Source organism: Phyllobates terribilis, unplaced genomic scaffold (assembly GCF_046119375.1).
Source record: "Phyllobates terribilis strain yellow unplaced genomic scaffold, ASM4611937v1 Scaffold_4439__1_contigs__length_60941, whole genome shotgun sequence".
NCBI classification, from domain to species: domain Eukaryota; kingdom Metazoa; phylum Chordata; class Amphibia; order Anura; family Dendrobatidae; genus Phyllobates; species Phyllobates terribilis.
The window spans coordinates 25,243-53,114 of record NW_027367190.1 but is presented as its reverse complement, the minus strand read 5'-3'; the positions used below and the strand labels follow the sequence as shown (position 1 = coordinate 53,114).

Genomic DNA, 27,872 nt, shown 5'->3' with positions numbered 1-27,872 from the left:
ATCTACTGCAGGCAGGATACCTGGCTGGCTGAATGTCGCTGAGAAGCTCACAGAGACCGCCATAAGCAACAGTTTAACAGAATGCCACAGACTAATCAACCAAACTTTTTGGGTTGGGTTCTCTTTTATAGTCTGCAGGCATTAAATGAAAGAAGTCAGTGTTCCAGCAGAAGGAGACAACGTTTCAGAAAAGGCATTGTAGCAAACCAAAAAAGAAATTTTAAGCGCAGCAGAGTAACCAGCGCACATACCTGTTAGCTCAGGTGAGTTTAAAAGGCTGCTGTTGATAACAAGGGCATTTGCTAAATAGATGGTGTGTGTGCAACAATATACTGAAAGGTCAATTATATTGTGCAGCTTATCTCACCACCTGTAGTTATTTAGGTGAAAGCTCCAAAATGCTTGCCTAATATGTCTGTTTATCCAAAAGGAAGTAAAAAGGGAGAGCTAGAAAGATAGCATTGCATCACATTACATGGCAATGCAATGCACAGTTGCTGAAGATGAACCAAAATGAGCTTGTAATCTGGCTTCTGCAACTTTGAACATGAAAAATCCAATGAGGAGAAGAAAAGCAAAGCCAAAGAGTCCATCCCAAAATCCGACAAACAAGCAAAATGAACAAAAAACATTGAATTCAATTCTTTCTGATTTTAGAAACTGCATTAAAGAAGGGGTGCACCGGTCCTGGAGATACTGCAATACCAGGTCAATGCGTGGAGTGGACAGAGCAAGCTCTTTTTCCATCTCCCTGTTCTAAAAATCCATTTAATATATGGTCCCCAGATAGGGGACGTATCAGATATTAAACTGATAAGAACAGATACTACACTTGATCTTAGCCAAAAGGCCGAGAAGCGATAACCAGAATTGGTTTCAAACTACGGAGCCACCCAAGGATCCTGAAAAGTCCATTTGTGGAGATGAGCTCCTGGACTCCCGTTAAGAAGACATGTTGTCAACCTCTAGATCCCTTACATGCCTGCACTTTTCGGCTTGCTGCTGCTGCAATCCACGCGTTTTAGATCTGCATAACTCCACCTCTTTAAACACAGCACCTTCACCCCCTGCTGTTCCCACCCGCCTCAACACCGTTGGAAGGGAGGAGAACCAATTAAGGCGGGGGGTGGGGTGGAACGAGCAGCTGTCTACCCTTAGCAGGAGGGCTCCTGATTACATACCTCTCCTGCTGCTGCTGCTGCTGGCTGTCCAGCAGCAGACTGAAGGTGGCTGCTGCTGTGCACAGGTATATAAAGGCTCAGAGCCTATTATGACACGCGCAGCCAGCGTTCCATTGCCACATTCCATCTACTGCAGGCAGGATACCTGGCTGGCTGAATGTCGCTGAGAAGCTCACAGAGACCGCCATAAGCAACAGTTTAACAGAATGCCACAGACTAATCAACCAAACTTTTTGGGTTGGGTTCTCTTTTATAGTCTGCAGGCATTAAATGAAAGAAGTCAGTGTTCCAGCAGAAGGAGACAACGTTTCAGAAAAGGCATTGTAGCAAACCAAAAAAGAAATTTTAAGCGCAGCAGAGTAACCAGCGCACATACCTGTTAGCTCAGGTGAGTTTAAAAGGCTGCTGTTGATAACAAGGGCATTTGCTAAATAGATGGTGTGTGTGCAACAATATACTGAAAGGTCAATTATATTGTGCAGCTTATCTCACCACCTGTAGTTATTTAGGTGAAAGCTCCAAAATGCTTGCCTAATATGTCTGTTTATCCAAAAGGAAGTAAAAAGGGAGAGCTAGAAAGATAGCATTGCATCACATTACATGGCAATGCAATGCACAGTTGCTGAAGATGAACCAAAATGAGCTTGTAATCTGGCTTCTGCAACTTTGAACATGAAAAATCCAATGAGGAGAAGAAAAGCAAAGCCAAAGAGTCCATCCCAAAATCCGACAAACAAGCAAAATGAACAAAAAACATTGAATTCAATTCTTTCTGATTTTAGAAACTGCATTAAAGAAGGGGTGCACCGGTCCTGGAGATACTGCAATACCAGGTCAATGCGTGGAGTGGACAGAGCAAGCTCTTTTTCCATCTCCCTGTTCTAAAAATCCATTTAATATATGGTCCCCAGATAGGGGACGTATCAGATATTAAACTGATAAGAACAGATACTACACTTGATCTTAGCCAAAAGGCCGAGAAGCGATAACCAGAATTGGTTTCAAACTACGGAGCCACCCAAGGATCCTGAAAAGTCCATTTGTGGAGATGAGCTCCTGGACTCCCGTTAAGAAGACATGTTGTCAACCTCTAGATCCCTTACATGCCTGCACTTTTCGGCTTGCTGCTGCTGCAATCCACGCGTTTTAGATCTGCATAACTCCACCTCTTTAAACACAGCACCTTCACCCCCTGCTGTTCCCACCCGCCTCAACACCGTTGGAAGGGAGGAGAACCAATTAAGGCGGGGGGTGGGGTGGAACGAGCAGCTGTCTACCCTTAGCAGGAGGGCTCCTGATTACATACCTCTCCTGCTGCTGCTGCTGCTGGCTGTCCAGCAGCAGACTGAAGGTGGCTGCTGCTGTGCACAGGTATATAAAGGCTCAGAGCCTATTATGACACGCGCAGCCAGCGTTCCATTGCCACATTCCATCTACTGCAGGCAGGATACCTGGCTGGCTGAATGTCGCTGAGAAGCTCACAGAGACCGCCATAAGCAACAGTTTAACAGAATGCCACAGACTAATCAACCAAACTTTTTGGGTTGGGTTCTCTTTTATAGTCTGCAGGCATTAAATGAAAGAAGTCAGTGTTCCAGCAGAAGGAGACAACGTTTCAGAAAAGGCATTGTAGCAAACCAAAAAAGAAATTTTAAGCGCAGCAGAGTAACCAGCGCACATACCTGTTAGCTCAGGTGAGTTTAAAAGGCTGCTGTTGATAACAAGGGCATTTGCTAAATAGATGGTGTGTGTGCAACAATATACTGAAAGGTCAATTATATTGTGCAGCTTATCTCACCACCTGTAGTTATTTAGGTGAAAGCTCCAAAATGCTTGCCTAATATGTCTGTTTATCCAAAAGGAAGTAAAAAGGGAGAGCTAGAAAGATAGCATTGCATCACATTACATGGCAATGCAATGCACAGTTGCTGAAGATGAACCAAAATGAGCTTGTAATCTGGCTTCTGCAACTTTGAACATGAAAAATCCAATGAGGAGAAGAAAAGCAAAGCCAAAGAGTCCATCCCAAAATCCGACAAACAAGCAAAATGAACAAAAAACATTGAATTCAATTCTTTCTGATTTTAGAAACTGCATTAAAGAAGGGGTGCACCGGTCCTGGAGATACTGCAATACCAGGTCAATGCGTGGAGTGGACAGAGCAAGCTCTTTTTCCATCTCCCTGTTCTAAAAATCCATTTAATATATGGTCCCCAGATAGGGGACGTATCAGATATTAAACTGATAAGAACAGATACTACACTTGATCTTAGCCAAAAGGCCGAGAAGCGATAACCAGAATTGGTTTCAAACTACGGAGCCACCCAAGGATCCTGAAAAGTCCATTTGTGGAGATGAGCTCCTGGACTCCCGTTAAGAAGACATGTTGTCAACCTCTAGATCCCTTACATGCCTGCACTTTTCGGCTTGCTGCTGCTGCAATCCACGCGTTTTAGATCTGCATAACTCCACCTCTTTAAACACAGCACCTTCACCCCCTGCTGTTCCCACCCGCCTCAACACCGTTGGAAGGGAGGAGAACCAATTAAGGCGGGGGGTGGGGTGGAACGAGCAGCTGTCTACCCTTAGCAGGAGGGCTCCTGATTACATACCTCTCCTGCTGCTGCTGCTGCTGGCTGTCCAGCAGCAGACTGAAGGTGGCTGCTGCTGTGCACAGGTATATAAAGGCTCAGAGCCTATTATGACACGCGCAGCCAGCGTTCCATTGCCACATTCCATCTACTGCAGGCAGGATACCTGGCTGGCTGAATGTCGCTGAGAAGCTCACAGAGACCGCCATAAGCAACAGTTTAACAGAATGCCACAGACTAATCAACCAAACTTTTTGGGTTGGGTTCTCTTTTATAGTCTGCAGGCATTAAATGAAAGAAGTCAGTGTTCCAGCAGAAGGAGACAACGTTTCAGAAAAGGCATTGTAGCAAACCAAAAAAGAAATTTTAAGCGCAGCAGAGTAACCAGCGCACATACCTGTTAGCTCAGGTGAGTTTAAAAGGCTGCTGTTGATAACAAGGGCATTTGCTAAATAGATGGTGTGTGTGCAACAATATACTGAAAGGTCAATTATATTGTGCAGCTTATCTCACCACCTGTAGTTATTTAGGTGAAAGCTCCAAAATGCTTGCCTAATATGTCTGTTTATCCAAAAGGAAGTAAAAAGGGAGAGCTAGAAAGATAGCATTGCATCACATTACATGGCAATGCAATGCACAGTTGCTGAAGATGAACCAAAATGAGCTTGTAATCTGGCTTCTGCAACTTTGAACATGAAAAATCCAATGAGGAGAAGAAAAGCAAAGCCAAAGAGTCCATCCCAAAATCCGACAAACAAGCAAAATGAACAAAAAACATTGAATTCAATTCTTTCTGATTTTAGAAACTGCATTAAAGAAGGGGTGCACCGGTCCTGGAGATACTGCAATACCAGGTCAATGCGTGGAGTGGACAGAGCAAGCTCTTTTTCCATCTCCCTGTTCTAAAAATCCATTTAATATATGGTCCCCAGATAGGGGACGTATCAGATATTAAACTGATAAGAACAGATACTACACTTGATCTTAGCCAAAAGGCCGAGAAGCGATAACCAGAATTGGTTTCAAACTACGGAGCCACCCAAGGATCCTGAAAAGTCCATTTGTGGAGATGAGCTCCTGGACTCCCGTTAAGAAGACATGTTGTCAACCTCTAGATCCCTTACATGCCTGCACTTTTCGGCTTGCTGCTGCTGCAATCCACGCGTTTTAGATCTGCATAACTCCACCTCTTTAAACACAGCACCTTCACCCCCTGCTGTTCCCACCCGCCTCAACACCGTTGGAAGGGAGGAGAACCAATTAAGGCGGGGGGTGGGGTGGAACGAGCAGCTGTCTACCCTTAGCAGGAGGGCTCCTGATTACATACCTCTCCTGCTGCTGCTGCTGCTGGCTGTCCAGCAGCAGACTGAAGGTGGCTGCTGCTGTGCACAGGTATATAAAGGCTCAGAGCCTATTATGACACGCGCAGCCAGCGTTCCATTGCCACATTCCATCTACTGCAGGCAGGATACCTGGCTGGCTGAATGTCGCTGAGAAGCTCACAGAGACCGCCATAAGCAACAGTTTAACAGAATGCCACAGACTAATCAACCAAACTTTTTGGGTTGGGTTCTCTTTTATAGTCTGCAGGCATTAAATGAAAGAAGTCAGTGTTCCAGCAGAAGGAGACAACGTTTCAGAAAAGGCATTGTAGCAAACCAAAAAAGAAATTTTAAGCGCAGCAGAGTAACCAGCGCACATACCTGTTAGCTCAGGTGAGTTTAAAAGGCTGCTGTTGATAACAAGGGCATTTGCTAAATAGATGGTGTGTGTGCAACAATATACTGAAAGGTCAATTATATTGTGCAGCTTATCTCACCACCTGTAGTTATTTAGGTGAAAGCTCCAAAATGCTTGCCTAATATGTCTGTTTATCCAAAAGGAAGTAAAAAGGGAGAGCTAGAAAGATAGCATTGCATCACATTACATGGCAATGCAATGCACAGTTGCTGAAGATGAACCAAAATGAGCTTGTAATCTGGCTTCTGCAACTTTGAACATGAAAAATCCAATGAGGAGAAGAAAAGCAAAGCCAAAGAGTCCATCCCAAAATCCGACAAACAAGCAAAATGAACAAAAAACATTGAATTCAATTCTTTCTGATTTTAGAAACTGCATTAAAGAAGGGGTGCACCGGTCCTGGAGATACTGCAATACCAGGTCAATGCGTGGAGTGGACAGAGCAAGCTCTTTTTCCATCTCCCTGTTCTAAAAATCCATTTAATATATGGTCCCCAGATAGGGGACGTATCAGATATTAAACTGATAAGAACAGATACTACACTTGATCTTAGCCAAAAGGCCGAGAAGCGATAACCAGAATTGGTTTCAAACTACGGAGCCACCCAAGGATCCTGAAAAGTCCATTTGTGGAGATGAGCTCCTGGACTCCCGTTAAGAAGACATGTTGTCAACCTCTAGATCCCTTACATGCCTGCACTTTTCGGCTTGCTGCTGCTGCAATCCACGCGTTTTAGATCTGCATAACTCCACCTCTTTAAACACAGCACCTTCACCCCCTGCTGTTCCCACCCGCCTCAACACCGTTGGAAGGGAGGAGAACCAATTAAGGCGGGGGGTGGGGTGGAACGAGCAGCTGTCTACCCTTAGCAGGAGGGCTCCTGATTACATACCTCTCCTGCTGCTGCTGCTGCTGGCTGTCCAGCAGCAGACTGAAGGTGGCTGCTGCTGTGCACAGGTATATAAAGGCTCAGAGCCTATTATGACACGCGCAGCCAGCGTTCCATTGCCACATTCCATCTACTGCAGGCAGGATACCTGGCTGGCTGAATGTCGCTGAGAAGCTCACAGAGACCGCCATAAGCAACAGTTTAACAGAATGCCACAGACTAATCAACCAAACTTTTTGGGTTGGGTTCTCTTTTATAGTCTGCAGGCATTAAATGAAAGAAGTCAGTGTTCCAGCAGAAGGAGACAACGTTTCAGAAAAGGCATTGTAGCAAACCAAAAAAGAAATTTTAAGCGCAGCAGAGTAACCAGCGCACATACCTGTTAGCTCAGGTGAGTTTAAAAGGCTGCTGTTGATAACAAGGGCATTTGCTAAATAGATGGTGTGTGTGCAACAATATACTGAAAGGTCAATTATATTGTGCAGCTTATCTCACCACCTGTAGTTATTTAGGTGAAAGCTCCAAAATGCTTGCCTAATATGTCTGTTTATCCAAAAGGAAGTAAAAAGGGAGAGCTAGAAAGATAGCATTGCATCACATTACATGGCAATGCAATGCACAGTTGCTGAAGATGAACCAAAATGAGCTTGTAATCTGGCTTCTGCAACTTTGAACATGAAAAATCCAATGAGGAGAAGAAAAGCAAAGCCAAAGAGTCCATCCCAAAATCCGACAAACAAGCAAAATGAACAAAAAACATTGAATTCAATTCTTTCTGATTTTAGAAACTGCATTAAAGAAGGGGTGCACCGGTCCTGGAGATACTGCAATACCAGGTCAATGCGTGGAGTGGACAGAGCAAGCTCTTTTTCCATCTCCCTGTTCTAAAAATCCATTTAATATATGGTCCCCAGATAGGGGACGTATCAGATATTAAACTGATAAGAACAGATACTACACTTGATCTTAGCCAAAAGGCCGAGAAGCGATAACCAGAATTGGTTTCAAACTACGGAGCCACCCAAGGATCCTGAAAAGTCCATTTGTGGAGATGAGCTCCTGGACTCCCGTTAAGAAGACATGTTGTCAACCTCTAGATCCCTTACATGCCTGCACTTTTCGGCTTGCTGCTGCTGCAATCCACGCGTTTTAGATCTGCATAACTCCACCTCTTTAAACACAGCACCTTCACCCCCTGCTGTTCCCACCCGCCTCAACACCGTTGGAAGGGAGGAGAACCAATTAAGGCGGGGGGTGGGGTGGAACGAGCAGCTGTCTACCCTTAGCAGGAGGGCTCCTGATTACATACCTCTCCTGCTGCTGCTGCTGCTGGCTGTCCAGCAGCAGACTGAAGGTGGCTGCTGCTGTGCACAGGTATATAAAGGCTCAGAGCCTATTATGACACGCGCAGCCAGCGTTCCATTGCCACATTCCATCTACTGCAGGCAGGATACCTGGCTGGCTGAATGTCGCTGAGAAGCTCACAGAGACCGCCATAAGCAACAGTTTAACAGAATGCCACAGACTAATCAACCAAACTTTTTGGGTTGGGTTCTCTTTTATAGTCTGCAGGCATTAAATGAAAGAAGTCAGTGTTCCAGCAGAAGGAGACAACGTTTCAGAAAAGGCATTGTAGCAAACCAAAAAAGAAATTTTAAGCGCAGCAGAGTAACCAGCGCACATACCTGTTAGCTCAGGTGAGTTTAAAAGGCTGCTGTTGATAACAAGGGCATTTGCTAAATAGATGGTGTGTGTGCAACAATATACTGAAAGGTCAATTATATTGTGCAGCTTATCTCACCACCTGTAGTTATTTAGGTGAAAGCTCCAAAATGCTTGCCTAATATGTCTGTTTATCCAAAAGGAAGTAAAAAGGGAGAGCTAGAAAGATAGCATTGCATCACATTACATGGCAATGCAATGCACAGTTGCTGAAGATGAACCAAAATGAGCTTGTAATCTGGCTTCTGCAACTTTGAACATGAAAAATCCAATGAGGAGAAGAAAAGCAAAGCCAAAGAGTCCATCCCAAAATCCGACAAACAAGCAAAATGAACAAAAAACATTGAATTCAATTCTTTCTGATTTTAGAAACTGCATTAAAGAAGGGGTGCACCGGTCCTGGAGATACTGCAATACCAGGTCAATGCGTGGAGTGGACAGAGCAAGCTCTTTTTCCATCTCCCTGTTCTAAAAATCCATTTAATATATGGTCCCCAGATAGGGGACGTATCAGATATTAAACTGATAAGAACAGATACTACACTTGATCTTAGCCAAAAGGCCGAGAAGCGATAACCAGAATTGGTTTCAAACTACGGAGCCACCCAAGGATCCTGAAAAGTCCATTTGTGGAGATGAGCTCCTGGACTCCCGTTAAGAAGACATGTTGTCAACCTCTAGATCCCTTACATGCCTGCACTTTTCGGCTTGCTGCTGCTGCAATCCACGCGTTTTAGATCTGCATAACTCCACCTCTTTAAACACAGCACCTTCACCCCCTGCTGTTCCCACCCGCCTCAACACCGTTGGAAGGGAGGAGAACCAATTAAGGCGGGGGGTGGGGTGGAACGAGCAGCTGTCTACCCTTAGCAGGAGGGCTCCTGATTACATACCTCTCCTGCTGCTGCTGCTGCTGGCTGTCCAGCAGCAGACTGAAGGTGGCTGCTGCTGTGCACAGGTATATAAAGGCTCAGAGCCTATTATGACACGCGCAGCCAGCGTTCCATTGCCACATTCCATCTACTGCAGGCAGGATACCTGGCTGGCTGAATGTCGCTGAGAAGCTCACAGAGACCGCCATAAGCAACAGTTTAACAGAATGCCACAGACTAATCAACCAAACTTTTTGGGTTGGGTTCTCTTTTATAGTCTGCAGGCATTAAATGAAAGAAGTCAGTGTTCCAGCAGAAGGAGACAACGTTTCAGAAAAGGCATTGTAGCAAACCAAAAAAGAAATTTTAAGCGCAGCAGAGTAACCAGCGCACATACCTGTTAGCTCAGGTGAGTTTAAAAGGCTGCTGTTGATAACAAGGGCATTTGCTAAATAGATGGTGTGTGTGCAACAATATACTGAAAGGTCAATTATATTGTGCAGCTTATCTCACCACCTGTAGTTATTTAGGTGAAAGCTCCAAAATGCTTGCCTAATATGTCTGTTTATCCAAAAGGAAGTAAAAAGGGAGAGCTAGAAAGATAGCATTGCATCACATTACATGGCAATGCAATGCACAGTTGCTGAAGATGAACCAAAATGAGCTTGTAATCTGGCTTCTGCAACTTTGAACATGAAAAATCCAATGAGGAGAAGAAAAGCAAAGCCAAAGAGTCCATCCCAAAATCCGACAAACAAGCAAAATGAACAAAAAACATTGAATTCAATTCTTTCTGATTTTAGAAACTGCATTAAAGAAGGGGTGCACCGGTCCTGGAGATACTGCAATACCAGGTCAATGCGTGGAGTGGACAGAGCAAGCTCTTTTTCCATCTCCCTGTTCTAAAAATCCATTTAATATATGGTCCCCAGATAGGGGACGTATCAGATATTAAACTGATAAGAACAGATACTACACTTGATCTTAGCCAAAAGGCCGAGAAGCGATAACCAGAATTGGTTTCAAACTACGGAGCCACCCAAGGATCCTGAAAAGTCCATTTGTGGAGATGAGCTCCTGGACTCCCGTTAAGAAGACATGTTGTCAACCTCTAGATCCCTTACATGCCTGCACTTTTCGGCTTGCTGCTGCTGCAATCCACGCGTTTTAGATCTGCATAACTCCACCTCTTTAAACACAGCACCTTCACCCCCTGCTGTTCCCACCCGCCTCAACACCGTTGGAAGGGAGGAGAACCAATTAAGGCGGGGGGTGGGGTGGAACGAGCAGCTGTCTACCCTTAGCAGGAGGGCTCCTGATTACATACCTCTCCTGCTGCTGCTGCTGCTGGCTGTCCAGCAGCAGACTGAAGGTGGCTGCTGCTGTGCACAGGTATATAAAGGCTCAGAGCCTATTATGACACGCGCAGCCAGCGTTCCATTGCCACATTCCATCTACTGCAGGCAGGATACCTGGCTGGCTGAATGTCGCTGAGAAGCTCACAGAGACCGCCATAAGCAACAGTTTAACAGAATGCCACAGACTAATCAACCAAACTTTTTGGGTTGGGTTCTCTTTTATAGTCTGCAGGCATTAAATGAAAGAAGTCAGTGTTCCAGCAGAAGGAGACAACGTTTCAGAAAAGGCATTGTAGCAAACCAAAAAAGAAATTTTAAGCGCAGCAGAGTAACCAGCGCACATACCTGTTAGCTCAGGTGAGTTTAAAAGGCTGCTGTTGATAACAAGGGCATTTGCTAAATAGATGGTGTGTGTGCAACAATATACTGAAAGGTCAATTATATTGTGCAGCTTATCTCACCACCTGTAGTTATTTAGGTGAAAGCTCCAAAATGCTTGCCTAATATGTCTGTTTATCCAAAAGGAAGTAAAAAGGGAGAGCTAGAAAGATAGCATTGCATCACATTACATGGCAATGCAATGCACAGTTGCTGAAGATGAACCAAAATGAGCTTGTAATCTGGCTTCTGCAACTTTGAACATGAAAAATCCAATGAGGAGAAGAAAAGCAAAGCCAAAGAGTCCATCCCAAAATCCGACAAACAAGCAAAATGAACAAAAAACATTGAATTCAATTCTTTCTGATTTTAGAAACTGCATTAAAGAAGGGGTGCACCGGTCCTGGAGATACTGCAATACCAGGTCAATGCGTGGAGTGGACAGAGCAAGCTCTTTTTCCATCTCCCTGTTCTAAAAATCCATTTAATATATGGTCCCCAGATAGGGGACGTATCAGATATTAAACTGATAAGAACAGATACTACACTTGATCTTAGCCAAAAGGCCGAGAAGCGATAACCAGAATTGGTTTCAAACTACGGAGCCACCCAAGGATCCTGAAAAGTCCATTTGTGGAGATGAGCTCCTGGACTCCCGTTAAGAAGACATGTTGTCAACCTCTAGATCCCTTACATGCCTGCACTTTTCGGCTTGCTGCTGCTGCAATCCACGCGTTTTAGATCTGCATAACTCCACCTCTTTAAACACAGCACCTTCACCCCCTGCTGTTCCCACCCGCCTCAACACCGTTGGAAGGGAGGAGAACCAATTAAGGCGGGGGGTGGGGTGGAACGAGCAGCTGTCTACCCTTAGCAGGAGGGCTCCTGATTACATACCTCTCCTGCTGCTGCTGCTGCTGGCTGTCCAGCAGCAGACTGAAGGTGGCTGCTGCTGTGCACAGGTATATAAAGGCTCAGAGCCTATTATGACACGCGCAGCCAGCGTTCCATTGCCACATTCCATCTACTGCAGGCAGGATACCTGGCTGGCTGAATGTCGCTGAGAAGCTCACAGAGACCGCCATAAGCAACAGTTTAACAGAATGCCACAGACTAATCAACCAAACTTTTTGGGTTGGGTTCTCTTTTATAGTCTGCAGGCATTAAATGAAAGAAGTCAGTGTTCCAGCAGAAGGAGACAACGTTTCAGAAAAGGCATTGTAGCAAACCAAAAAAGAAATTTTAAGCGCAGCAGAGTAACCAGCGCACATACCTGTTAGCTCAGGTGAGTTTAAAAGGCTGCTGTTGATAACAAGGGCATTTGCTAAATAGATGGTGTGTGTGCAACAATATACTGAAAGGTCAATTATATTGTGCAGCTTATCTCACCACCTGTAGTTATTTAGGTGAAAGCTCCAAAATGCTTGCCTAATATGTCTGTTTATCCAAAAGGAAGTAAAAAGGGAGAGCTAGAAAGATAGCATTGCATCACATTACATGGCAATGCAATGCACAGTTGCTGAAGATGAACCAAAATGAGCTTGTAATCTGGCTTCTGCAACTTTGAACATGAAAAATCCAATGAGGAGAAGAAAAGCAAAGCCAAAGAGTCCATCCCAAAATCCGACAAACAAGCAAAATGAACAAAAAACATTGAATTCAATTCTTTCTGATTTTAGAAACTGCATTAAAGAAGGGGTGCACCGGTCCTGGAGATACTGCAATACCAGGTCAATGCGTGGAGTGGACAGAGCAAGCTCTTTTTCCATCTCCCTGTTCTAAAAATCCATTTAATATATGGTCCCCAGATAGGGGACGTATCAGATATTAAACTGATAAGAACAGATACTACACTTGATCTTAGCCAAAAGGCCGAGAAGCGATAACCAGAATTGGTTTCAAACTACGGAGCCACCCAAGGATCCTGAAAAGTCCATTTGTGGAGATGAGCTCCTGGACTCCCGTTAAGAAGACATGTTGTCAACCTCTAGATCCCTTACATGCCTGCACTTTTCGGCTTGCTGCTGCTGCAATCCACGCGTTTTAGATCTGCATAACTCCACCTCTTTAAACACAGCACCTTCACCCCCTGCTGTTCCCACCCGCCTCAACACCGTTGGAAGGGAGGAGAACCAATTAAGGCGGGGGGTGGGGTGGAACGAGCAGCTGTCTACCCTTAGCAGGAGGGCTCCTGATTACATACCTCTCCTGCTGCTGCTGCTGCTGGCTGTCCAGCAGCAGACTGAAGGTGGCTGCTGCTGTGCACAGGTATATAAAGGCTCAGAGCCTATTATGACACGCGCAGCCAGCGTTCCATTGCCACATTCCATCTACTGCAGGCAGGATACCTGGCTGGCTGAATGTCGCTGAGAAGCTCACAGAGACCGCCATAAGCAACAGTTTAACAGAATGCCACAGACTAATCAACCAAACTTTTTGGGTTGGGTTCTCTTTTATAGTCTGCAGGCATTAAATGAAAGAAGTCAGTGTTCCAGCAGAAGGAGACAACGTTTCAGAAAAGGCATTTTAGCAAACCAAAAAAGAAATTTTAAGCGCAGCAGAGTAACCAGCGCACATACCTGTTAGCTCAGGTGAGTTTAAAAGGCTGCTGTTGATAACAAGGGCATTTGCTAAATAGATGGTGTGTGTGCAACAATATACTGAAAGGTCAATTATATTGTGCAGCTTATCTCACCACCTGTAGTTATTTAGGTGAAAGCTCCAAAATGCTTGCCTAATATGTCTGTTTATCCAAAAGGAAGTAAAAAGGGAGAGCTAGAAAGATAGCATTGCATCACATTACATGGCAATGCAATGCACAGTTGCTGAAGATGAACCAAAATGAGCTTGTAATCTGGCTTCTGCAACTTTGAACATGAAAAATCCAATGAGGAGAAGAAAAGCAAAGCCAAAGAGTCCATCCCAAAATCCGACAAACAAGCAAAATGAACAAAAAACATTGAATTCAATTCTTTCTGATTTTAGAAACTGCATTAAAGAAGGGGTGCACCGGTCCTGGAGATACTGCAATACCAGGTCAATGCGTGGAGTGGACAGAGCAAGCTCTTTTTCCATCTCCCTGTTCTAAAAATCCATTTAATATATGGTCCCCAGATAGGGGACGTATCAGATATTAAACTGATAAGAACAGATACTACACTTGATCTTAGCCAAAAGGCCGAGAAGCGATAACCAGAATTGGTTTCAAACTACGGAGCCACCCAAGGATCCTGAAAAGTCCATTTGTGGAGATGAGCTCCTGGACTCCCGTTAAGAAGACATGTTGTCAACCTCTAGATCCCTTACATGCCTGCACTTTTCGGCTTGCTGCTGCTGCAATCCACGCGTTTTAGATCTGCATAACTCCACCTCTTTAAACACAGCACCTTCACCCCCTGCTGTTCCCACCCGCCTCAACACCGTTGGAAGGGAGGAGAACCAATTAAGGCGGGGGGTGGGGTGGAACGAGCAGCTGTCTACCCTTAGCAGGAGGGCTCCTGATTACATACCTCTCCTGCTGCTGCTGCTGCTGGCTGTCCAGCAGCAGACTGAAGGTGGCTGCTGCTGTGCACAGGTATATAAAGGCTCAGAGCCTATTATGACACGCGCAGCCAGCGTTCCATTGCCACATTCCATCTACTGCAGGCAGGATACCTGGCTGGCTGAATGTCGCTGAGAAGCTCACAGAGACCGCCATAAGCAACAGTTTAACAGAATGCCACAGACTAATCAACCAAACTTTTTGGGTTGGGTTCTCTTTTATAGTCTGCAGGCATTAAATGAAAGAAGTCAGTGTTCCAGCAGAAGGAGACAACGTTTCAGAAAAGGCATTGTAGCAAACCAAAAAAGAAATTTTAAGCGCAGCAGAGTAACCAGCGCACATACCTGTTAGCTCAGGTGAGTTTAAAAGGCTGCTGTTGATAACAAGGGCATTTGCTAAATAGATGGTGTGTGTGCAACAATATACTGAAAGGTCAATTATATTGTGCAGCTTATCTCACCACCTGTAGTTATTTAGGTGAAAGCTCCAAAATGCTTGCCTAATATGTCTGTTTATCCAAAAGGAAGTAAAAAGGGAGAGCTAGAAAGATAGCATTGCATCACATTACATGGCAATGCAATGCACAGTTGCTGAAGATGAACCAAAATGAGCTTGTAATCTGGCTTCTGCAACTTTGAACATGAAAAATCCAATGAGGAGGAAGAAAAGCAAAGCCAAAGAGTCCATCCCAAAATCCGACAAACAAGCAAAATGAACAAAAAACATTGAATTCAATTCTTTCTGATTTTAGAAACTGCATTAAAGAAGGGGTGCACCGGTCCTGGAGATACTGCAATACCAGGTCAATGCGTGGAGTGGACAGAGCAAGCTCTTTTTCCATCTCCCTGTTCTAAAAATCCATTTAATATATGGTCCCCAGATAGGGGACGTATCAGATATTAAACTGATAAGAACAGATACTACACTTGATCTTAGCCAAAAGGCCGAGAAGCGATAACCAGAATTGGTTTCAAACTACGGAGCCACCCAAGGATCCTGAAAAGTCCATTTGTGGAGATGAGCTCCTGGACTCCCGTTAAGAAGACATGTTGTCAACCTCTAGATCCCTTACATGCCTGCACTTTTCGGCTTGCTGCTGCTGCAATCCACGCGTTTAGATCTGCATAACTCCACCTCTTTAAACACAGCACCTTCACCCCCTGCTGTTCCCACCCGCCTCAACACCGTTGGAAGGGAGGAGAACCAATTAAGGCGGGGGGTGGGGTGGAACGAGCAGCTGTCTACCCTTAGCAGGAGGGCTCCTGATTACATACCTCCTCCTGCTGCTGCTGCTGGCTGTCCAGCAGCAGACTGAAGGTGGCTGCTGCTGTGCACAGGTATATAAAGGCTCAGAGCCTATTATGACACGCGCAGCCAGCGTTCCATTGCCACATTCCATCTACTGCAGGCAGGATACTGGCTGGCTGAATGTCGCTGAGAAGCTCACAGAGACCGCCATAAGCAACAGTTTAACAGAATGCCACAGACTAATCAACCAAACTTTTTGGGTTGGGTTCTCTTTTATAGTCTGCAGGCATTAAATGAAAGAAGTCAGTGTTCCAGCAGAAGGAGACAACGTTTCAGAAAAGGCATTGTAGCAAACCAAAAAAGAAATTTTAAGCGCAGCAGAGTAACCAGCGCACATACCTGTTAGCTCAGGTGAGTTTAAAAGGCTGCTGTTGATAACAAGGGCATTTGCTAAATAGATGGTGTGTGTGCAACAATATACTGAAAGGTCAATTATATTGTGCAGCTTATCTCACCACCTGTAGTTATTTAGGTGAAAGCTCCAAAATGCTTGCCTAATATGTCTGTTTATCCAAAAGGAAGTAAAAAGGGAGAGCTAGAAAGATAGCATTGCATCACATTACATGGCAATGCAATGCACAGTTGCTGAAGATGAACCAAAATGAGCTTGTAATCTGGCTTCTGCACTTTGAACATGAAAAATCCAATGAGGAGAAGAAAAGCAAAGCCAAAGAGTCCATCCCAAAATCCGACAAACAAGCAAAATGAACAAAAAACATTGAATTCAATTCTTTCTGATTTTAGAAACTGCATTAAAGAAGGGGTGCACCGGTCCTGGAGATACTGCAATACCAGGTCAATGCGTGGAGTGGACAGAGCAAGCTCTTTTTCCATCTCCCTGTTCTAAAAATCCATTTAATATATGGTCCCCAGATAGGGGACGTATCAGATATTAAACTGATAAGAACAGATACTACACTTGATCTTAGCCAAAAGGCCGAGAAGCGATAACCAGAATTGGTTTCAAACTACGGAGCCACCCAAGGATCCTGAAAAGTCCATTTGTGGAGATGAGCTCCTGGACTCCCGTTAAGAAGACATGTTGTCAACCTCTAGATCCCTTACATGCCTGCACTTTTCGGCTTGCTGCTGCTGCAATCCACGCGTTTTAGATCTGCATAACTCCACCTCTTTAAACACAGCACCTTCACCCCCTGCTGTTCCCACCCGCCTCAACACCGTTGGAAGGGAGGGAGAACCAATTAAGGCGGGGGTGGGGTGGAACGAGCAGCTGTCTACCCTTAGCAGGAGGGCTCCTGATTACATACCTCTCCTGCTGCTGCTGCTGCTGGCTGTCCAGCAGCAGACTGAAGGTGGCTGCTGCTGTGCACAGGTATATAAAGGCTCAGAGCCTATTATGACACGCGCAGCCAGCGTTCCATTGCCACATTCCATCTACTGCAGGCAGGATACCTGGCTGGCTGAATGTCGCTGAGAAGCTCACAGAGACCGCCATAAGCAACAGTTTAACAGAATGCCACAGACTAATCAACCAAACTTTTTGGGTTGGGTTCTCTTTTATGTCTGCAGGCATTAAATGAAAGAAGTCAGTGTTCCAGCAGAAGGAGACAACGTTTCAGAAAAGGCATTGTAGCAAACCAAAAAAGAAATTTTAAGCGCAGCAGAGTAACCAGCGCACATACCTGTTAGCTCAGGTGAGTTTAAAAGGCTGCTGTTGATAACAAGGGCATTTGCTAAATAGATGGTGTGTGTGCAACAATATACTGAAAGGTCAATTATATTGTGCAGCTTATCTCACCACCTGTAGTTATTTAGGTGAAAGCTCCAAAATGCTTGCCTAATATGTCTGTTTATCCAAAAGGAAGTAAAAAGGGAGAGCTAGAAAGATAGCATTGCATCACATTACATGGCAATGCAATGCACAGTTGCTGAAGATGAACCAAAATGAGCTTGTAATCTGGCTTCTGCAACTTTGAACATGAAAAATCCAATGAGGAGAAGAAAAGCAAAGCCAAAGAGTCCATCCCAAAATCCGACAAACAAGCAAAATGAACAAAAAACATTGAATTCAATTCTTTCTGATTTTAGAAACTGCATTAAAGAAGGGGTGCACCGGTCCTGGAGATACTGCAATACCAGGTCAATGCGTGGAGTGGACAGAGCAAGCTCTTTTTCCATCTCCCTGTTCTAAAAATCCATTTAATATATGGTCCCCAGATAGGGGACGTATCAGATATTAAACTGATAAGAACAGATACTACACTTGATCTTAGCCAAAAGGCCGAGAAGCGATAACCAGAATTGGTTTCAAACTACGGAGCCACCCAAGGATCCTGAAAAGTCCATTTGTGGAGATGAGCTCCTGGACTCCCGTTAAGAAGACATGTTGTCAACCTCTAGATCCCTTACATGCCTGCACTTTTCGGCTTGCTGCTGCTGCAATCCACGCGTTTTAGATCTGCATAACTCCACCTCTTTAAACACAGCACCTTCACCCCCTGCTGTTCCCACCCGCCTCAACACCGTTGGAAGGGAGGAGAACCAATTAAGGCGGGGGTGGGGTGGAACGAGCAGCTGTCTACCCTTAGCAGGAGGGCTCCTGATTACATACCTCTCCTGCTGCTGCTGCTGCTGGCTGTCCAGCAGCAGACTGAAGGTGGCTGCTGCTGTGCACAGGTATATAAAGGCTCAGAGCCTATTATGACACGCGCAGCCAGCGTTCCATTGCCACATTCCATCTACTGCAGGCAGGATACCTGGCTGGCTGAATGTCGCTGAGAAGCTCACAGAGACCGCCATAAGCAACAGTTTAACAGAATGCCACAGACTAATCAACCAAACTTTTTGGGTTGGGTTCTCTTTTATAGTCTGCAGGCATTAAATGAAAGAAGTCAGTGTTCCAGCAGAAGGAGACAACGTTTCAGAAAAGGCATTGTAGCAAACCAAAAAAGAAATTTTAAGCGCAGCAGATAACCAGCGCACATACCTGTTAGCTCAGGTGAGTTTAAAAGGCTGCTGTTGATAACAAGGGCATTTGCTAAATAGATGGTGTGTGTGCAACAATATACTGAAAGGTCAATTATATTGTGCAGCTTATCTCACCACCTGTAGTTATTTAGGTGAAAGCTCCAAAATGCTTGCCTAATATGTCTGTTTATCCAAAAGGAAGTAAAAAGGGAGAGCTAGAAAGATAGCATTGCATCACATTACATGGCAATGCAATGCACAGTTGCTGAGATGAACCAAAATGAGCTTGTAATCTGGCTTCTGCAACTTTGAACATGAAAAATCCAATGAGGAGAAGAAAAGCAAAGCCAAAGAGTCCATCCCAAAATCCGACAAACAAGCAAAAAGAACAAAAAACATTGAATTCAATTCTTTCTGATTTTAGAAACTGCATTAAAGAAGGGGTGCACCGGTCTGGAGATACTGCAATACCAGGTCAATGCGTGGAGTGGACAGAGCAAGCTCTTTTCCATCTCCCTGTTCTAAAAATCCATTTAATATATGGTCCCCAGAGAGGGGACGTATCAGATATTAAACTGATAAGAACAGATACTACACTTGATCTTAGCCAAAAGGCCGAGAAGCGATAACCAGAATTGGTTTCAAACTACGGAGCCACCCAAGGATCCTGAAAAGTCCATTTGTGGAGATGAGCTCCTGGACTCCCGTTAAGAAGACATGTTGTCAACCTCTAGATCCCTTACATGCCTGCACTTTTCGGCTTGGCTGCTGCTGCAATCCACGCGTTTTAGATCTGCATAACTCCACCTCTTTAAACACAGCACCTTCACCCCCTGCTGTTCCCACCCGCCTCAACACCGTTGGAAGGGGAGAACCAATTAAGGCGGGGGGTGGGGTGGAACGAGCAGCTGTCTACCCTTAGCAGGAGGGCTCCTGATTACATACCTCTCCTGCTGCCTGCTGCTGGCTGTCCAGCAGCAGACTGAAGGTGGCTGCTGCTGTGCACAGGTATATAAAGGCTCAGAGCCTATTATGACACGCGCAGCCAGCGTTCCATTGCCACATTCCATCTACTGCAGGCAGGATACCTGGCTGGCTGAATGTCGCTGAGAAGCTCACAGAGACCGCCATAAGCAACAGTTTAACAGAATGCCACAGACTAATCAACCAAACTTTTTGGGTTGGGTTCTCTTTTATAGTCTGCAGGCATTAAATGAAAGAAGTCAGTGTTCCAGCAGAAGGAGACAACGTTTCAGAAAAGGCATTGTAGCAAACCAAAAAAGAAATTTTAAGCGCAGCAGAGTAACCAGCGCACATACCTGTTAGCTCAGGTGAGTTTAAAAGGCTGCTGTTGATAACAAGGGCATTTGCTAAATAGATGGTGTGTGTGCAACAATATACTGAAAGGTCAATTATATTGTGCAGCTTATCTCACCACCTGTAGTTATTTAGGTGAAAGCTCCAAAATGCTTGCCTAATATCTCTGTTTATCCAAAAGGAAGTAAAAAGGGAGAGCTAGAAAGATGCATTGCATCACATTACATGGCAATGCAATGCACAGTTGCTGAAGATGAACCAAAATGAGCTTGTAATCTGGCTTCTGCAACTTTGAACATGAAAAATCCAATGAGGAGAAGAAAAGCAAAGCCAAAGAGTCCATCCCAAAATCCGACAAACAAGCAAAATGAACAAAAAACATTGAATTCAATTCTTTCTGATTTTAGAAACTGCATTAAAGAAGGGGTGCACCGGTCCTGGAGATACTGCAATACCAGGTCAATGCGTGGAGTGGACAGAGCAAGCTCTTTTTCCATCTCCCTGTTCTAAAAATCCATTTAATATATGGTCCCCAGATAGGGGACGTATCAGATATTAAACTGATAAGAACAGATACTACACTTGATCTTAGCCAAAAGGCCGAGAAGCGATAACCAGAATTGGTTTCAAACTACGGAGCCACCCAAGGATCCTGAAAAGTCCATTTGTGGAGATGAGCTCCTGGACTCCCGTTAAGAAGACATGTTGTCAACCTCTAGATCCCTTACATGCCTGCACTTTTCGGCTTGCTGCTGCTGCAATCCACGCGTTTTAGATCTGCATAACTCCACCTCTTTAAACACAGCACCTTCACCCCCTGCTGTTCCCACCCGCCTCAACACCGTTGGAAGGGAGGAGAACCAATTAAGGCGGGGGGTGGGGTGGAACGAGCAGCTGTCTACCCTTAGCAGGAGGGCTCCTGATTACATACCTCTCCTGCTGCTGCTGCTGCTGGCTGTCCAGCAGCAGACTGAAGGTGGCTGCTGCTGTGCACAGGTATATAAAGGCTCAGAGCCTATTATGACACGCGCAGCCAGCGTTCCATTGCCACATTCCATCTACTGCAGGCAGGATACCTGGCTGGCTGAATGTCGCTGAGAAGCTCACAGAGACCGCCATAAGCAACAGTTTAACAGAATGCCACAGACTAATCAACCAAACTTTTTGGGTTGGGTTCTCTTTTATAGTCTGCAGGCATTAAATGAAAGAAGTCAGTGTTCCAGCAGAAGGAGACAACGTTTCAGAAAAGGCATTGTAGCAAACCAAAAAAGAAATTTTAAGCGCAGCAGAGTAACCAGCGCACATACCTGTTAGCTCAGGTGAGTTTAAAAGGCTGCTGTTGATAACAAGGGCATTTGCTAAATAGATGGTGTGTGTGCAACAATATACTGAAAGGTCAATTATATTGTGCAGCTTATCTCACCACCTGTAGTTATTTAGGTGAAAGCTCCAAAATGCTTGCCTAATATGTCTGTTTATCCAAAAGGAAGTAAAAAGGGAGAGCTAGAAAGATAGCATTGCATCACATTACATGGCAATGCAATGCACAGTTGCTGAAGATGAACCAAAATGAGCTTGTAATCTGGCTTCTGCAACTTTGAACATGAAAAATCCAATGAGGAGAAGAAAAGCAAAGCCAAAGAGTCCATCCCAAAATCCGACAAACAAGCAAAATGAACAAAAAACATTGAATTCAATTCTTTCTGATTTTAGAAACTGCATTAAAGAAGGGGTGCACCGGTCCTGGAGATACTGCAATACCAGGTCAATGCGTGGAGTGGACAGAGCAAGCTCTTTTTCCATCTCCCTGTTCTAAAAATCCATTTAATATATGGTCCCCAGATAGGGGACGTATCAGATATTAAACTGATAAGAACAGATACTACACTTGATCTTAGCCAAAAGGCCGAGAAGCGATAACCAGAATTGGTTTCAAACTACGGAGCCACCCAAGGATCCTGAAAAGTCCATTTGTGGAGATGAGCTCCTGGACTCCCGTTAAGAAGACATGTTGTCAACCTCTAGATCCCTTACATGCCTGCACTTTTCGGCTTGCTGCTGCTGCAATCCACGCGTTTTAGATCTGCATAACTCCACCTCTTTAAACACAGCACCTTCACCCCCTGCTGTTCCCACCCGCCTCAACACCGTTGGAAGGGAGGAGAACCAATTAAGGCGGGGGGTGGGGTGGAACGAGCAGCTGTCTACCCTTAGCAGGAGGGCTCCTGATTACATACCTCTCCTGCTGCTGCTGCTGCTGGCTGTCCAGCAGCAGACTGAAGGTGGCTGCTGCTGTGCACAGGTATATAAAGGCTCAGAGCCTATTATGACACGCGCAGCCAGCGTTCCATTGCCACATTCCATCTACTGCAGGCAGGATACCTGGCTGGCTGAATGTCGCTGAGAAGCTCACAGAGACCGCCATAAGCAACAGTTTAACAGAATGCCACAGACTAATCAACCAAACTTTTTGGGTTGGGTTCTCTTTTATAGTCTGCAGGCATTAAATGAAAGAAGTCAGTGTTCCAGCAGAAGGAGACAACGTTTCAGAAAAGGCATTGTAGCAAACCAAAAAAGAAATTTTAAGCGCAGCAGAGTAACCAGCGCACATACCTGTTAGCTCAGGTGAGTTTAAAAGGCTGCTGTTGATAACAAGGGCATTTGCTAAATAGATGGTGTGTGTGCAACAATATACTGAAAGGTCAATTATATTGTGCAGCTTATCTCACCACCTGTAGTTATTTAGGTGAAAGCTCCAAAATGCTTGCCTAATATGTCTGTTTATCCAAAAGGAAGTAAAAAGGGAGAGCTAGAAAGATAGCATTGCATCACATTACATGGCAATGCAATGCACAGTTGCTGAAGATGAACCAAAATGAGCTTGTAATCTGGCTTCTGCAACTTTGAACATGAAAAATCCAATGAGGAGAAGAAAAGCAAAGCCAAAGAGTCCATCCCAAAATCCGACAAACAAGCAAAATGAACAAAAAACATTGAATTCAATTCTTTCTGATTTTAGAAACTGCATTAAAGAAGGGGTGCACCGGTCCTGGAGATACTGCAATACCAGGTCAATGCGTGGAGTGGACAGAGCAAGCTCTTTTTCCATCTCCCTGTTCTAAAAATCCATTTAATATATGGTCCCCAGATAGGGGACGTATCAGATATTAAACTGATAAGAACAGATACTACACTTGATCTTAGCCAAAAGGCCGAGAAGCGATAACCAGAATTGGTTTCAAACTACGGAGCCACCCAAGGATCCTGAAAAGTCCATTTGTGGAGATGAGCTCCTGGACTCCCGTTAAGAAGACATGTTGTCAACCTCTAGATCCCTTACATGCCTGCACTTTTCGGCTTGCTGCTGCTGCAATCCACGCGTTTTAGATCTGCATAACTCCACCTCTTTAAACACAGCACCTTCACCCCCTGCTGTTCCCACCCGCCTCAACACCGTTGGAAGGGAGGAGAACCAATTAAGGCGGGGGGTGGGGTGGAACGAGCAGCTGTCTACCCTTAGCAGGAGGGCTCCTGATTACATACCTCTCCTGCTGCTGCTGCTGCTGGCTGTCCAGCAGCAGACTGAAGGTGGCTGCTGCTGTGCACAGGTATATAAAGGCTCAGAGCCTATTATGACACGCGCAGCCAGCGTTCCATTGCCACATTCCATCTACTGCAGGCAGGATACCTGGCTGGCTGAATGTCGCTGAGAAGCTCACAGAGACCGCCATAAGCAACAGTTTAACAGAATGCCACAGACTAATCAACCAAACTTTTTGGGTTGGGTTCTCTTTTATAGTCTGCAGGCATTAAATGAAAGAAGTCAGTGTTCCAGCAGAAGGAGACAACGTTTCAGAAAAGGCATTGTAGCAAACCAAAAAAGAAATTTTAAGCGCAGCAGAGTAACCAGCGCACATACCTGTTAGCTCAGGTGAGTTTAAAAGGCTGCTGTTGATAACAAGGGCATTTGCTAAATAGATGGTGTGTGTGCAACAATATACTGAAAGGTCAATTATATTGTGCAGCTTATCTCACCACCTGTAGTTATTTAGGTGAAAGCTCCAAAATGCTTGCCTAATATGTCTGTTTATCCAAAAGGAAGTAAAAAGGGAGAGCTAGAAAGATAGCATTGCATCACATTACATGGCAATGCAATGCACAGTTGCTGAAGATGAACCAAAATGAGCTTGTAATCTGGCTTCTGCAACTTTGAACATGAAAAATCCAATGAGGAGAAGAAAAGCAAAGCCAAAGAGTCCATCCCAAAATCCGACAAACAAGCAAAATGAACAAAAAACATTGAATTCAATTCTTTCTGATTTTAGAAACTGCATTAAAGAAGGGGTGCACCGGTCCTGGAGATACTGCAATACCAGGTCAATGCGTGGAGTGGACAGAGCAAGCTCTTTTTCCATCTCCCTGTTCTAAAAATCCATTTAATATATGGTCCCCAGATAGGGGACGTATCAGATATTAAACTGATAAGAACAGATACTACACTTGATCTTAGCCAAAAGGCCGAGAAGCGATAACCAGAATTGGTTTCAAACTACGGAGCCACCCAAGGATCCTGAAAAGTCCATTTGTGGAGATGAGCTCCTGGACTCCCGTTAAGAAGACATGTTGTCAACCTCTAGATCCCTTACATGCCTGCACTTTTCGGCTTGCTGCTGCTGCAATCCACGCGTTTTAGATCTGCATAACTCCACCTCTTTAAACACAGCACCTTCACCCCCTGCTGTTCCCACCCGCCTCAACACCGTTGGAAGGGAGGAGAACCAATTAAGGCGGGGGGTGGGGTGGAACGAGCAGCTGTCTACCCTTAGCAGGAGGGCTCCTGATTACATACCTCTCCTGCTGCTGCTGCTGCTGGCTGTCCAGCAGCAGACTGAAGGTGGCTGCTGCTGTGCACAGGTATATAAAGGCTCAGAGCCTATTATGACACGCGCAGCCAGCGTTCCATTGCCACATTCCATCTACTGCAGGCAGGATACCTGGCTGGCTGAATGTCGCTGAGAAGCTCACAGAGACCGCCATAAGCAACAGTTTAACAGAATGCCACAGACTAATCAACCAAACTTTTTGGGTTGGGTTCTCTTTTATAGTCTGCAGGCATTAAATGAAAGAAGTCAGTGTTCCAGCAGAAGGAGACAACGTTTCAGAAAAGGCATTGTAGCAAACCAAAAAAGAAATTTTAAGCGCAGCAGAGTAACCAGCGCACATACCTGTTAGCTCAGGTGAGTTTAAAAGGCTGCTGTTGATAACAAGGGCATTTGCTAAATAGATGGTGTGTGTGCAACAATATACTGAAAGGTCAATTATATTGTGCAGCTTATCTCACCACCTGTAGTTATTTAGGTGAAAGCTCCAAAATGCTTGCCTAATATGTCTGTTTATCCAAAAGGAAGTAAAAAGGGAGAGCTAGAAAGATAGCATTGCATCACATTACATGGCAATGCAATGCACAGTTGCTGAAGATGAACCAAAATGAGCTTGTAATCTGGCTTCTGCAACTTTGAACATGAAAAATCCAATGAGGAGAAGAAAAGCAAAGCCAAAGAGTCCATCCCAAAATCCGACAAACAAGCAAAATGAACAAAAAACATTGAATTCAATTCTTTCTGATTTTAGAAACTGCATTAAAGAAGGGGTGCACCGGTCCTGGAGATACTGCAATACCAGGTCAATGCGTGGAGTGGACAGAGCAAGCTCTTTTTCCATCTCCCTGTTCTAAAAATCCATTTAATATATGGTCCCCAGATAGGGGACGTATCAGATATTAAACTGATAAGAACAGATACTACACTTGATCTTAGCCAAAAGGCCGAGAAGCGATAACCAGAATTGGTTTCAAACTACGGAGCCACCCAAGGATCCTGAAAAGTCCATTTGTGGAGATGAGCTCCTGGACTCCCGTTAAGAAGACATGTTGTCAACCTCTAGATCCCTTACATGCCTGCACTTTTCGGCTTGCTGCTGCTGCAATCCACGCGTTTTAGATCTGCATAACTCCACCTCTTTAAACACAGCACCTTCACCCCCTGCTGTTCCCACCCGCCTCAACACCGTTGGAAGGGAGGAGAACCAATTAAGGCGGGGGGTGGGGTGGAACGAGCAGCTGTCTACCCTTAGCAGGAGGGCTCCTGATTACATACCTCTCCTGCTGCTGCTGCTGCTGGCTGTCCAGCAGCAGACTGAAGGTGGCTGCTGCTGTGCACAGGTATATAAAGGCTCAGAGCCTATTATGACACGCGCAGCCAGCGTTCCATTGCCACATTCCATCTACTGCAGGCAGGATACCTGGCTGGCTGAATGTCGCTGAGAAGCTCACAGAGACCGCCATAAGCAACAGTTTAACAGAATGCCACAGACTAATCAACCAAACTTTTTGGGTTGGGTTCTCTTTTATAGTCTGCAGGCATTAAATGAAAGAAGTCAGTGTTCCAGCAGAAGGAGACAACGTTTCAGAAAAGGCATTGTAGCAAACCAAAAAAGAAATTTTAAGCGCAGCAGAGTAACCAGCGCACATACCTGTTAGCTCAGGTGAGTTTAAAAGGCTGCTGTTGATAACAAGGGCATTTGCTAAATAGATGGTGTGTGTGCAACAATATACTGAAAGGTCAATTATATTGTGCAGCTTATCTCACCACCTGTAGTTATTTAGGTGAAAGCTCCAAAATGCTTGCCTAATATGTCTGTTTATCCAAAAGGAAGTAAAAAGGGAGAGCTAGAAAGATAGCATTGCATCACATTACATGGCAATGCAATGCACAGTTGCTGAAGATGAACCAAAATGAGCTTGTAATCTGGCTTCTGCAACTTTGAACATGAAAAATCCAATGAGGAGAAGAAAAGCAAAGCCAAAGAGTCCATCCCAAAATCCGACAAACAAGCAAAATGAACAAAAAACATTGAATTCAATTCTTTCTGATTTTAGAAACTGCATTAAAGAAGGGGTGCACCGGTCCTGGAGATACTGCAATACCAGGTCAATGCGTGGAGTGGACAGAGCAAGCTCTTTTTCCATCTCCCTGTTCTAAAAATCCATTTAATATATGGTCCCCAGATAGGGGACGTATCAGATATTAAACTGATAAGAACAGATACTACACTTGATCTTAGCCAAAAGGCCGAGAAGCGATAACCAGAATTGGTTTCAAACTACGGAGCCACCCAAGGATCCTGAAAAGTCCATTTGTGGAGATGAGCTCCTGGACTCCCGTTAAGAAGACATGTTGTCAACCTCTAGATCCCTTACATGCCTGCACTTTTCGGCTTGCTGCTGCTGCAATCCACGCGTTTTAGATCTGCATAACTCCACCTCTTTAAACACAGCACCTTCACCCCCTGCTGTTCCCACCCGCCTCAACACCGTTGGAAGGGAGGAGAACCAATTAAGGCGGGGGGTGGGGTGGAACGAGCAGCTGTCTACCCTTAGCAGGAGGGCTCCTGATTACATACCTCTCCTGCTGCTGCTGCTGCTGGCTGTCCAGCAGCAGACTGAAGGTGGCTGCTGCTGTGCACAGGTATATAAAGGCTCAGAGCCTATTATGACACGCGCAGCCAGCGTTCCATTGCCACATTCCATCTACTGCAGGCAGGATACCTGGCTGGCTGAATGTCGCTGAGAAGCTCACAGAGACCGCCATAAGCAACAGTTTAACAGAATGCCACAGACTAATCAACCAAACTTTTTGGGTTGGGTTCTCTTTTATAGTCTGCAGGCATTAAATGAAAGAAGTCAGTGTTCCAGCAGAAGGAGACAACGTTTCAGAAAAGGCATTGTAGCAAACCAAAAAAGAAATTTTAAGCGCAGCAGAGTAACCAGCGCACATACCTGTTAGCTCAGGTGAGTTTAAAAGGCTGCTGTTGATAACAAGGGCATTTGCTAAATAGATGGTGTGTGTGCAACAATATACTGAAAGGTCAATTATATTGTGCAGCTTATCTCACCACCTGTAGTTATTTAGGTGAAAGCTCCAAAATGCTTGCCTAATATGTCTGTTTATCCAAAAGGAAGTAAAAAGGGAGAGCTAGAAAGATAGC

General features: G+C 44.9%; 21 non-coding genes across 21 annotated transcripts; all 21 read right to left on the bottom strand.

The window, feature by feature from the left end:
- Positions 1-671: 671 nt before the first annotated feature.
- LOC141249270 (U2 spliceosomal RNA) lies at positions 672-862 on the bottom strand. The gene has a single exon (XR_012312096.1). It is a non-coding gene; the product is annotated as a U2 spliceosomal RNA (small nuclear RNA).
- Positions 863-1,977: 1,115 nt separating this feature from the next.
- LOC141249269 (U2 spliceosomal RNA) lies at positions 1,978-2,168 on the bottom strand. The gene has a single exon (XR_012312095.1). It is a non-coding gene; the product is annotated as a U2 spliceosomal RNA (small nuclear RNA).
- Positions 2,169-3,283: 1,115 nt separating this feature from the next.
- Positions 3,284-3,474, bottom strand: LOC141249268 (U2 spliceosomal RNA). The gene has a single exon (XR_012312094.1). It is a non-coding gene; the product is annotated as a U2 spliceosomal RNA (small nuclear RNA).
- Positions 3,475-4,589: 1,115 nt separating this feature from the next.
- On the bottom strand, positions 4,590-4,780 carry LOC141249267 (U2 spliceosomal RNA). Its single transcript, XR_012312093.1, has one exon. It is a non-coding gene; the product is annotated as a U2 spliceosomal RNA (small nuclear RNA).
- Positions 4,781-5,895: 1,115 nt separating this feature from the next.
- On the bottom strand, positions 5,896-6,086 carry LOC141249264 (U2 spliceosomal RNA). The gene has a single exon (XR_012312091.1). It is a non-coding gene; the product is annotated as a U2 spliceosomal RNA (small nuclear RNA).
- A 1,115-nt stretch (positions 6,087-7,201) lies between these two features.
- LOC141249263 (U2 spliceosomal RNA) lies at positions 7,202-7,392 on the bottom strand. Its single transcript, XR_012312090.1, has one exon. It is a non-coding gene; the product is annotated as a U2 spliceosomal RNA (small nuclear RNA).
- Positions 7,393-8,507: 1,115 nt separating this feature from the next.
- Positions 8,508-8,698, bottom strand: LOC141249262 (U2 spliceosomal RNA). Its single transcript, XR_012312089.1, has one exon. It is a non-coding gene; the product is annotated as a U2 spliceosomal RNA (small nuclear RNA).
- Positions 8,699-9,813: 1,115 nt separating this feature from the next.
- Positions 9,814-10,004, bottom strand: LOC141249261 (U2 spliceosomal RNA). Its single transcript, XR_012312088.1, has one exon. It is a non-coding gene; the product is annotated as a U2 spliceosomal RNA (small nuclear RNA).
- Positions 10,005-11,119: 1,115 nt separating this feature from the next.
- Positions 11,120-11,310, bottom strand: LOC141249260 (U2 spliceosomal RNA). Its single transcript, XR_012312087.1, has one exon. It is a non-coding gene; the product is annotated as a U2 spliceosomal RNA (small nuclear RNA).
- A 1,115-nt stretch (positions 11,311-12,425) lies between these two features.
- Positions 12,426-12,616, bottom strand: LOC141249259 (U2 spliceosomal RNA). The gene has a single exon (XR_012312086.1). It is a non-coding gene; the product is annotated as a U2 spliceosomal RNA (small nuclear RNA).
- Positions 12,617-13,731: 1,115 nt separating this feature from the next.
- Positions 13,732-13,922, bottom strand: LOC141249258 (U2 spliceosomal RNA). Its single transcript, XR_012312085.1, has one exon. It is a non-coding gene; the product is annotated as a U2 spliceosomal RNA (small nuclear RNA).
- A 1,116-nt stretch (positions 13,923-15,038) lies between these two features.
- LOC141249257 (U2 spliceosomal RNA) lies at positions 15,039-15,229 on the bottom strand. The gene has a single exon (XR_012312084.1). It is a non-coding gene; the product is annotated as a U2 spliceosomal RNA (small nuclear RNA).
- Positions 15,230-16,339: 1,110 nt separating this feature from the next.
- LOC141249256 (U2 spliceosomal RNA) lies at positions 16,340-16,530 on the bottom strand. Its single transcript, XR_012312083.1, has one exon. It is a non-coding gene; the product is annotated as a U2 spliceosomal RNA (small nuclear RNA).
- Positions 16,531-17,644: 1,114 nt separating this feature from the next.
- Positions 17,645-17,835, bottom strand: LOC141249255 (U2 spliceosomal RNA). Its single transcript, XR_012312082.1, has one exon. It is a non-coding gene; the product is annotated as a U2 spliceosomal RNA (small nuclear RNA).
- A 1,112-nt stretch (positions 17,836-18,947) lies between these two features.
- On the bottom strand, positions 18,948-19,136 carry LOC141249279 (U2 spliceosomal RNA). Its single transcript, XR_012312105.1, has one exon. It is a non-coding gene; the product is annotated as a U2 spliceosomal RNA (small nuclear RNA).
- A 1,111-nt stretch (positions 19,137-20,247) lies between these two features.
- Positions 20,248-20,438, bottom strand: LOC141249253 (U2 spliceosomal RNA). Its single transcript, XR_012312080.1, has one exon. It is a non-coding gene; the product is annotated as a U2 spliceosomal RNA (small nuclear RNA).
- Positions 20,439-21,553: 1,115 nt separating this feature from the next.
- On the bottom strand, positions 21,554-21,744 carry LOC141249252 (U2 spliceosomal RNA). The gene has a single exon (XR_012312079.1). It is a non-coding gene; the product is annotated as a U2 spliceosomal RNA (small nuclear RNA).
- Positions 21,745-22,859: 1,115 nt separating this feature from the next.
- Positions 22,860-23,050, bottom strand: LOC141249251 (U2 spliceosomal RNA). Its single transcript, XR_012312078.1, has one exon. It is a non-coding gene; the product is annotated as a U2 spliceosomal RNA (small nuclear RNA).
- Positions 23,051-24,165: 1,115 nt separating this feature from the next.
- LOC141249249 (U2 spliceosomal RNA) lies at positions 24,166-24,356 on the bottom strand. The gene has a single exon (XR_012312077.1). It is a non-coding gene; the product is annotated as a U2 spliceosomal RNA (small nuclear RNA).
- Positions 24,357-25,471: 1,115 nt separating this feature from the next.
- Positions 25,472-25,662, bottom strand: LOC141249248 (U2 spliceosomal RNA). The gene has a single exon (XR_012312076.1). It is a non-coding gene; the product is annotated as a U2 spliceosomal RNA (small nuclear RNA).
- A 1,115-nt stretch (positions 25,663-26,777) lies between these two features.
- Positions 26,778-26,968, bottom strand: LOC141249247 (U2 spliceosomal RNA). Its single transcript, XR_012312075.1, has one exon. It is a non-coding gene; the product is annotated as a U2 spliceosomal RNA (small nuclear RNA).
- Positions 26,969-27,872: the final 904 nt, after the last annotated feature.